This window comes from Pinus tabuliformis, chromosome 3_2 (genome assembly GCF_031772625.1).
Source record: "Pinus tabuliformis cultivar Carrire ecotype Pingquan chromosome 3_2, CPIR1, whole genome shotgun sequence".
NCBI classification, from domain to species: domain Eukaryota; kingdom Viridiplantae; phylum Streptophyta; class Pinopsida; order Pinales; family Pinaceae; genus Pinus; species Pinus tabuliformis.
The window spans coordinates 338,931,509-338,943,380 of record NC_142302.1 but is presented as its reverse complement, the minus strand read 5'-3'; positions in this window follow the sequence as shown (position 1 = coordinate 338,943,380).

Here is an 11,872-nt window from a genome sequence, read left to right as displayed (position 1 = left end):
ATTACTTGGTATTGCATTGATTTGATCTATTGCATTAGTTGAGATTCAATTCAGTGATTGGATTGCTTCAGTATTCAGTGGTTTGATGTTTCAGTGATTCAAATTTTGAGTTTCAGTATTTCAGTTTGGCATATTGGTTTGGGCTTATTGTTGTTGTGGGCCCAGTGTGAAAATTTGATGAAAGGTGGCCTACATGTTTTGATGGTTGATTGACAAGTGGATCTAGTGTGAAACATTCTGAAACGAGGTCCACAAGGTGTTGAGGGTTGTATCCTTCAGTGAGGGAGTAGGAGCTCCCTTTCGATAGGAGTTGGTAAACAAGATCAGGGGATCGTAACTCTCTTCTAGTGGGTGTTGGAGAACAAGTGGAGGTTGTAGCCTCCTGTAGGTGGGTGCCTGTGTGCTGGTAAGATTTTGCACCAATACAAGATGTAATGAAGATTTTCATTATATAACAATAAAAAAGACAAAGACGACAATAACAATGATTTTCTCCCACATTGGTTTTCTACTTAAAATCCTAGTCTTCATAAGTGTTGTTGTGTTGCTTATGTGATGTGAGTTATCTATTCTTTACTACATATTGGATGGCTAATGAACTAACAATGTAATGATTAAATTAAACATCTAATGGAAGTTCTAGAAATTTAAGTAATCTGAACATATGCAATTTGCATTCACTATAGTCGTGTACACATGTGCGTTGCATAAATAACAGTAGCGTACACATTTCTGAATGTGAAATTAGAAATTAAAATGAATTAAAAATATTGATTCAACCCCCCCCCCCCGCCCCGCGAGTATTTTTCTTAACAATTGGTATCAGAGCAGGTCCCTGAGAAGAAGCTTGATCACTTAAACGGAGATCTATCAAAATGAGCAGCCAAGAGGATATTCAAGTATCTACAAGGCACTCAAAATTTTTGTCTATGGTATCCCGAAAACACAGATTTTGTGCTTCATGCTTTCATAGAAGTAGACTAAGCAGGTAATGTTGATGACCACAAAAGTACTAGTGGAGGAGCATTCTATTTGGGACCTCGCTTAGTTTCTTGGTTCAGTAAGAAACAAAGCTCTATTGCTTTATCAACTGCTAAAGTAGAATATGTTGTTGTTGTTGCTTGTTGCACTCAACTTCTATGGATGATCCAAACATTACAAGATATTCAAGTCGCTTGTCCTCAACTCGTACCTATTCTTTGTGACAACACTAGTGCCATAAGTATCTCTAAAAATATTGACACACACTCAGAAACTAAGCACATCCCAATCAAATACCATTTTCTTAGAGAGCAAGTTCTTGAAAAAAAAGTCAAGTTGGAATATATTCCTTCAAAGGAACAAGTTGCAGATTTATTCACCAAGCCTCTTCCATGTGATTCCTTTGAATATCTCATACAAAAGTTAGGAATGATTCTTGCCTCTTCACTCTGCTAATTGTTCTAACATAATAGGAACAAACATGTCATGTTCAGGGCGGGTTGTGACTATGAAAATCAGTATTTCACAATCTATATGTGGTTCTTATGAATGACAATAGCGTATGCACATAGTTTTTTACTTAGACAATTGTGTATGATTCCTTGTAGAGATAAATGAATGACACAAATTCAGGGGGAGCTTTTTTTGGTTATGACACTGGTTTGTTGCAGTCTGTTGGTGATGCTCTTATGTTTCTTAGGGTATTGACTCATGATGAATATTGAGATGTTGCAAGGTCTTTGATATGTCTCTTTGATTGGTGAGAAATATATGATGTGATTAGATGATGAAGAGTTAGCACAGGTTTTGGGGGAAATCTACCATGCTTCTAATTTTTCATTGTTGGCGTTATAGTTTCTTGAGCTTTCTTTATTGCATTATGATAACTATGATTACTGGCGATCTTGATATATGGTTATTGTTATTGTCATCACTGAACATATATGTGTTGTTGTCACTATATCAATGATGCTTGGGTTGATCATGATGAAGTTATAAATTATGCCTTATTATTGATTGATGCTACATCTTAATGCACTTGATAAGGAGGATATGTATGTTATTGATGCTACATTGTCTTATCTGCCTATTTCTTCTAGATGATGAGGATATTCGTGTTGTTGTCAGATGATTATGTTGCAGATTCCTATATGGTGCATGGTGGTTGTTGATTACTATCATGGTATTGCTACAAAGGATTGAGATTCTTGTTTATGGTTATCTGTGTCATGTATGTCTCTTGATGTAAAGGTGATGCAAAGACCTATGTTGTAATCATGTAAAATTCAGTCATGTATGAGCTATTTGGATCAAGTCATGTAATGTAACCCCATTACTTTGGGCAATTGATGTAAAATTGGGTCCAATATGTCATGGGAGCATAGAGTAATTAGTGATAGGAAAGGTTATAGTTGTTTGAGTCATAAAGCCTTGTACTTTTATTGTATCTATTTAGAAGGTCCAACATATGCTCAGGGGGAACATGGTCAGTATGCAGATTTCAGAGTTCATATCAGTAGATCTGAATTTCAGTGATGAGCTCTACAAGGGAAGTACTTCATTCAACATGGTTCACACCTTTGCCCTTGATGTATAAGGGGAGAGAAGACTTGGTGTTCGCAGGTGTGTTAGCAGGTGGTTTCCAAACACCAAAGTGGTTGCCATCAAGTCCAAAGGGGGAGATTGTTGGCATTATGGCTAATGTGTTGTCCTTGATGGCAACCTATTTGACAAAGATGTACTTGATGTCAACTTGGTTATGATATGATGATTGTGGAACTAATGCAGATAACATGTATTATGGTGCAGGCATTAGAGAAGATATGGAAAAGAAATGGTAGTTCAATTACAGATGGATGACAAATGTGAAGTTTGAGAAAGTATATGCGACCCCTATGAAGAAGAGTCGCATGCATACAAGAGTTCTCTGAATAAAAGTCGTGTACATAATCTGAACCATGGAGAACTGGATGACAATGGTCATTACCATGGTAATTACCCATAGTATTGAGTCGACAACGTCTATTTGATCTCGTCAACAAATACTAGCAACATTACCAAGGGATTTACCTAAGGTATTGGCAAAGGAAAAACCTATATAAGGAGAATGAGATCAAGGAGCTAAGTGTGCAAGGTAATGGGTTATTTTATATGTGATATGATATGAAATAAGTGTGCACCAAGTAGCAAGGAGAAGGCTCAGATCTGAGAGATCTGAAAGTGCATTAAGTACTAACAATTATACTTGACTGATTTGAATATTTGATGTTGCAAGACTTGTTTGAATGTGCTTGAGGTAATCTGTGATTTGAGAGTAAGGCATGTGGAATATATGTGGTGTTTGCAACGAATGTTTGATTGTGTGAATTTAAGATCTGTACGCGAGTTTTCTTCAGTAAGGTTGCGTACATACATGGATTTTGTTTAGTACTGTCGTGTATAAATTTTGTGATAATTTATTCAATATGTTGAAATATATATGCGTGTGTTATGCATGGTAGTGGAGTATATACACAATTCTGTTTTACAGAATTCACGTATATGTACTAGGTTTGCAATTTCTACTCGATAATGACAGTTGATGATGTATGTTCTATTTGTTGTTGTCTTTCAATGATGTCTTGATCATGATAATATATGTTTGGCAGTGTTTATTGGGCTGATTTAGTCGTGGATTAGATTATTGGTTAGTAATGATGCTACAAAGTGTTGATTTGTGATTAGTTGCTACTATGACTCAGTATGTTAGTAACTTAGTGGGTGATGCAATGATTTTGTTTCAACATTCAGTGAATTGAGATATGTACGCAGGTGTTATACACAGTAAGCACGTATATACACAGGTACACTTCATAACAGTCACGTATATATTCTAAAGTTAATCTTGATCAAGGTTTGTGGTGCCATAAGTATCTCTAAAAATCCTGTCATGCACTCAAAAACTAAGCACATCCCAATCAAATACCATTTTCTTAGAGAGAAAGTTCTTGAACAAAAAGTCAAGTTGGAATATATTCCTTCAAAGGAACAAGTTGCAGATTTATTCACCAAGCCTCTTCCACGTGATTCCTTTGAATATCTCAAACAAAAGTTAGGAATGATTCCTACCTCTTCACTCTGCTAATTGTTCTAACATAACAGGAACAAACATGTCATGTTCAGGGGGAGTTGTGACTATGAAAATCAGTATTTTACAATCTGTACACGGTTCTTATGAATGACAGTAGCATATGCACGCGATTTTTGACTTAGACAGTCGCGTATGATTCCCTGTGGTGATAAATGAATGGCACAAATTCAGGGGGAGCTTCTCATATGTTTCCATCAGTTCATTCTTGTATTTTTGGTTATGACATTGGTTTGTTGCAATCTGTTGGTGATGCTCTTATGCTACTTAGGGTATTGGCTCATGATGAATATTGAGATGTTGCAAGGTCTTTGATATGTCTCTTTGATTGGTGAGAAAGATATGATGTGATCAAATGATGAAGAGTTGGCACAGGTTCAAGGGGAGCATCTTCCATGCTTCTAATGGTTCATTGTTGGCATTATAGTTTCTTGAACTTTCCTTGTTGCATTATGATGACTATGATTGTTGGTGATCTTGCTATATGGTTATTGTTGTTGTCATTACTGAACATATATGTGTTGTTGTCACTATATCAATGATGCTTGGGTTGATCATGATGAAGTTATGAATGGTGCCTTATTATTGATTGATGCTACATCTTAATGCACTTGATAAGGAGGATATGTATGTTATTGATGCTACATTGTCTTATCTTCCTATTGCTTCTTGACGATGAGGATATTCATGTTGTTGTCATTATGCCAATTATGTTGTTATTGTCAGATGATTATGTTGCAAATTCCTATATGGTGCATGGTGGTTGTTGATGACTATTATGGTATTGACTATTATTGAGATTCTTGTTGATGGTTATCAATGTCATGTATGTCTCTTGATTTAAAGGTCATGCAAAGACCTATGTTGTAATCATTGTAAAATTTAGACATGTATGAGCTATTGGGATCAAGTCATGTCATGTAACCCCGTTATTTTGTTCAATTTATGTAAAACTGGGCCCAATATGTCATGGGCGCATAGAGTCATTGGTGAGAGGAAAGGTCATATTTGTTTGAGTCATAAAGCCTTGTAATTTTATTTTATATATTTAGAAGGCCCAACATATGCTCAAGGGGAACATGGTCAGTATGCAAATTTCAAAGTTCATCTCAACAAATCCGACTTTCAGTGATTAGCTCTTACATCATTCAACCTGGTTCACCCCTTGCACTTGATGTCAAAGGGGAGAGAAGACTTGGTGTTTAAAGGTGGTTTCCAAACACCAAAGTGGTTCCCATCAAGTCCAAAGGGGGAGATTGTTGGTATTCTGGATAATGTGGTGTCCTTGATGGCAACCTATTTGACAAAGATGTACTTGATGTCAACTTGGTTGTGATATGATGATTGTGGAACTAATGCAGATAACAAGTATTATTTTAGAAGCATTAGTGAAGATATGTAAAATAAATGGAAGTTCAGTTAGAGACGGATGACAAATGTGAAGTTTGAGAAAGTATACATGACCCTTATGAAGAAGAGTCGTGTACATATGTTGGTTTTGTGAAAAAAAGTCACGTACATAATCTGAAACATGGAAAACTAGATACCAAGGGTCATTACCATGGTAATTGTCCATAGTATTGTGTCAACAACATCTATTTGATCCCGTCAACAAATACTAACAACATTACCAAGGGATTTATCTAAGGTATTGACAAAGGAAAATCCTATATAAGGAGAAGGAGATCAAGGAGCTAAGTGTGCAACGTAATGGGTTATTTTATATGTGATCTAATATGAAACAGGTGTGGACTAGGAAGCAAGGAGAAGGCTCAGATCTGAGAGATCAGAAAGTGCATTGAGTATTAAAAACTATAATTGATTGATTTGAATATCTAATGATGCAAGATCTGTTTAAATGTGCTTGAGGTAATTTGTGATTTCACAGTAAGGTATGTGGAATATGTGTGGTGTTTGCAACGAAGGTTTGATTCTGTGATTTATGATCTATATGTGAGTTTTATTTAATAAGGTCGCGTACATACACAGATCTTGTTCAATATTGTCGCTTATAAATTATGTGATAATTTATTCAGTATGTTGAAATATATACATGTGTGTTATGCATGGTAGTGGCGTATATACACAAATTTATTTTATGGAATTCATGTATATGCACTAGGGTTTACAATTGTTGCTTGATAATGACAATTGACGATGCAAGTTCTATTTGCTGCTATTTGTCAATGATGTCTTGATTGTGATAATATTTGTCTAGCAATGTTGATTAGGTTGATTTAGTTTTGATTGGAATGTTGGTTAGTAATGATGCTAAAAAGTAGTTACCTATAATTAGTTGCTACTGTGACTGAGTATGTCAGTAACTCAATGAGTGATGCAGTGATTTTGTTTCAACATTCAGTGAATTGAGATTTGTATGCAGGTGTTATACATAGTAAGTGTGTATATACGTGGGTATACTTCATAACAATCACGTATATATTTTGATGTTAATATTGATTAGGGTTCGCAGTGACTGCACACTATTTCTATGATGTTTGCCTGTTATCCAATAGTGTGATTAATAAATGAATGGTTAAATGGTTGAGGTGTGACAATATTACTTGGTGTTGGATTGATTTGATCTATTACATTGATTAAGATTCAGTTCAGTGATTGGATTGCTTCAGTATTTAGTGGTTTTATGTTTTAGTGATTCAGTTGGTTTACAATGCTTCATTGATTCAAATTTTGAGATTCAGTATTTCAGTTTGGCGTATCGATTTGGGATTATTGTTGGTGTTGGCCCAGTGTGAAAATTTGATGAAAGGTGTCCTGCATGTTTTGATGGTTGATTGACAAATGGATCCAGTGTGAAATATTCTGAAATGAGGTCCAAAAGGTGTCGAGGGTTGTAGCCTTCAGTGAGGGGGTAGGAGCTTCCTTCCGATAAGAGCTGGTATACGAGTTCAGGGGGTTGTAGCCTCCTGCAGGTGGGTGCCTGCATGTCGGTAAGAGTATGCACTAGTTCAAGATGTAATGAAGATTTTCTTTATATAATAAGACAGAAGACATAGATGATGACAACGGTAGTTTTCTCCAACATTGGGTTTCCACCTAAAATCATGTTGTTCATATGTGTTGATGTGTTCCTTGTGTTCTCTTATTGGTCTTTTCTTTACTGCATACTAGATGGATAATGAAATAACAATGCAATGATTAATTTAAACATTTGATGGAAGCTATGGAAAATTAAGTAATCTGAACATATGTGGTTTGCATTCACTACAGTCGCGTACACATGTAGGTTGGATAAATAACAGTAGCGTATAAATTTATGAATGTGAAAAATGAAATTAAAGTGAATTAAAAATAGTGATTCAACACACTCGCCCCCCCCCAGTATTTTTCCTAACACTAAAGAAAAAAGGAAAGGAATCCATTAAATCCTTCTAGACAATTATACCCTTGGTCACCAACTTAATAACTGCTTTTCTAATCCAATCGACCATTGTCAAATTTCTAAGATACTTGTCTTGAATAACTATACTCCACAGTCCTCCTCCAAAAATTCCTTGCCACAATTTTTCATTGCTAGTGCCTTGCCAAATGAATCCAAATTCTTAAATCCCTAGCCTTTTTTCTTCCCAATTAATAAGATGAACCCCTTACCTACTTTTCATTCCCATCCCCAAAAAACTAAACATTTTTTGTCTTATTTTACTCATAATAGATTTAGGAATCTTTGATAAAGATAACCGAAAGATTGGACTATTTTCCAAAGCAAATTTCACTAGAAACATGCTTCCTCCCATAGAAAGCCATTTATAGCATCACATGCCAATACGTTTCTTAACTTTCCCAAGAATCCACATCCAATCCTCCTTTTGATATTGTTTGGGTTTGACATAAAAACCTAAGTATTTGAAGCCTTTGTTCATTTCTTCCAACTGAAATGGTAGAAAATTCTTTATGTGGGATAAGGCATTTGTATTAACCCCATTCCATAGAAAATAATATTTTTTCCCACTTACATCCATACCAGAGGCCTAACAAAATAATTTTATCACTCTAGATATCACCTGCCATTCAGACACTGTTCCATCCTCCATCAAAATAACATTGTTCACAAAAAGTAAATGAGTACTGTACTATGAGAGCGATATTTTTATTCCTTTTATGTGTCCTTGTTTTTTATCCTTCAGCAATAAGAGGCTCAATTATTTCACAACTAGGAGGAAAAGGAGAAGGGATAATGGGCACCCCTATATAAGACCTCTTGTGCTGGAAAAATTGTTAGAAGGGGACTCGTTGATCAAAACTGAAAAGTTTGTTGAAGTCATGTAGCCTGTCTAAGATCTCTTTTGTTGGTGAAATTGTTAGAAGGGGACTCCTTGATCAAAACCAAAAAGTTTATTGAGGTCATGTAGCCCATTATCCAGTTGATGACTTCTAGCTCCAAACCTATCTAAATTAAAATCAATCTTTAGAATGTCCAGTTCACTTTGTCATGAGCCTTAGTAAGGTCTATCTTGAGGACCATGGTTTCCATATTTTTATTTTAATGGAGAAAAGTGCCTCTTGGGCTACACTAATATCATCATGGATCTCCCTAGTTGTTAGGAAGCCAAACTATTATTGGGACATCTTCTCTTCCAACTCTTTGATCGTGTTAGACACAACTTTAGAGATGATCTCATAACCCAAGTTACATAGTGATATGGGCATGTAGTCATTAAAGGTCATAGATTTAAATCATTTTGGAATCAATGTTAAATATGTTGCATTCATGGCTTTAGAAAATTTCCCATTCATTCTAGAATCTTCCATAGACTTACAAAATCTTTCCCCATAAGGTCGAAAAATGAAAGGAAGAGTTCCACGGTCCAACAATCAGGCCCTAGACTTTTGTCTTTAGTAAAAAGTTTCATGACCCCTTCAATTTCAAGAAAAGTGATGCATCTCCCTATCCTACCAAAACCCTCAGAAGTGAAGAATATCAAATACTACTAAATGACTTGCAGTTGGGCTAAAATGTTATTATTTCTTTGGTCTTTAAGAAGAGAGGAAAATTATTTCAATGTAGCAAATTTCAATTTTTTTATGTGGCTTGATAGTACCATATACCTCCTCTATTTCCCAAATGAAATTATTGATCCTTCTATGATTGGAAAAATTGTGGAAAAATTTAGTGTTTCCATCCCCTAGTTTAATCCAAGTTACCATACTCTTGAGCCTCTAAGACCCCTCTTCTATCCTTAATATCTACAATTTCTTGGCTTCCAATGAACTTGTCCTATGTTTATATCAGCTGGAATTAATGAAGGATTGTAAGTTTCACATATTCTTCCTCCATTGTTAACAATTCTTCTTTCAACTCTACTCTTCTTTTCTTTCCCAACCTACAACCACATTCTTAGGTTCCTTCACTTTCCAAACGAGGGATTCCATAGCAGAGGAGCAATTAATAGCAAAGTTATTCTGTCAGAAACCTTTGACCAGTTACCTAAAGGAGTCCAGTTCAATCCATGAATGGCTGAATTTAAAAAGGTATTTAATCTTATCATCTTCGAGATCTAATTCAAGGAAAATGGGGAGGTGATATGAAATTCTATCCTGACCAATCCATGATCTATACCTTCCCAATTTTTTCAGCAAGATGGCCTACTATCGAAGACGTGTTCAATCTTTTCCTCAACCCTGTCATTTCTCGAAGTTTGAGCCAAAGGATTAGGGATAACATCGAGGATATTTTTTCCTTCTAACATCTATGAAAAATAGGTTATCATGGAATTTGAATGAGCTCTAATCCCCCAAGTTTCCCCAACAAAGCTAGTGAAGTTTTAGATACCCTGCCAGAATAAGACATTGGTCCTTGAGCAAACAACCTGCTTAGAGATGGTCCCAATAATCATGTCTCTCCCCATAAGGGCCATAACACTTGACAAATTTTATAAGATGGGACAAACCCCTTAGAAAACCTTCTAGTGTATTAGTACGAATTTATTATGATACATGAATCAATATTCTAGAAACACCCCATACTTATAATTACAAAGCCCAAATCACACTTATTTGGGTTGTGCATTCAACTACCTAGCTTACATTTAAATCCTTTTGATTGAACATAACATCTCAAAGATTGTAAAAGAAAAGATTAAAATTTAGAAACCTAGAATCCATCACTTTCTAAACTCACATTAAAGCAAATAAGGTCTTCATATGCTCAATTTTGTGAAGGAAGCTAAAGAAAGACTAAATTGGATTTTTAGTTAGTATTGACAATTGTCAAAGCAATGGAGAGTATTTTTCACCAAGTACAATATATGTCACAAAAAGTGAATGTATTAAGTAATTTTTTTTGGATGGGGATGAGAGTTATGAAGGTCTACTGAAATATCTCGAAATATTGGATAAGTGTTTGATAGCTTTTAAGAGTGATGAATAATATCTTGTGTATAGATCAATATGTTTTCTTTAATGACTAAGAATATGTGTTTCTTTGTGAGAGGTTATAGATTCAAATCTAAAAGAGATTAGAGTATGTACACCTCCATGGAATTTAGTAGTTAATTTGTTTAAGTGGAGGCTAATCCCTTATCCCTTAAATAAGAAAATATTATGTACCAATTTGACATTTAACTTAACTATAACCATAAAATTAAATTTTTATTATTAATAAATAATTATATTTACAACCAGCCTAGATCCATCTAACTCCAGATCTATCATGCGTTGATGTAAACATTTCCTCACATTATTAATCCAAATTTATTAAATCTAATAATAATAATAATAATAATAATAATAATAATAATTATTAATATTAATATTAGATTTAATAATAATATTAATTTTTTAATATTAATATTAGATTTAATGATGTTTTTTACATTGCATGACAACAAAATTTATAATAAAACTACATGAAATTAATATTTTCTAATTTACAATTTTGACTTGGAAATATTTGTGTCTTTAAAGATTTTAATATATCCATAGGATATGGTTTTTCCTTTTAAAGATTTATTTTACAAATATTTAATTAAAAAAAAATATTAAAAGATTTTGGAGCATGAATTTTGATTCTCTGTGTTAAATTGTATTATAGTTTTTTTCATTTATATGATTATTTTCATTTTTGTTTCGGCCGACATTTTTTTGTTTGTTTGTTTTTAATCATGTTATCGTGACATACTTACACATCTCCTCATACTAGGTTGTAAAATGCGCCTCTAGGAGCAATAATGAGTGATATCATAACATTGGCTGAAAATAACCCCTAACTTAAGAATGAATAAACTAATTAAAAAAAAACACCAATTTTATATGTAATTGGAAATTAAAAAAAAAAGTCTTATTTGTTTTATTAATTGCCAAATGTTTTTAGCACATTATTGACCATTATTATTATTTATTGTGATAATGTTATTTAGCACTTTTATTGACCATTATTAATATTTATAGTGAATATCTTATTTAGCACTTTATTAACAGTTTTAAATATAGTTATAGTCTTATTTATCATTTTATTAATATTTTTTTTTTTTGTAAGCTAAGGAGGGACCATTCTTTTTCCATTAATTCGAATTGAAACCAGTACATTTTCATGGTGGCCTCAACCCGCCTCGAAGGGAAACCGGGTCTGTTGGCCACCTTAAGTTTTTGACAGCCATCCAAAAGCAAAAAATACTAATTCTTCTTGTCCAGGCTATGTAAACTAAACAATCAAAAAGATTACTACTGCTTCTTGTTTGCATTATAAACTAAAAAAAGAAACCAAACTATCCACCGGCATTCAAAAAACTACGGAGAGCATGTACA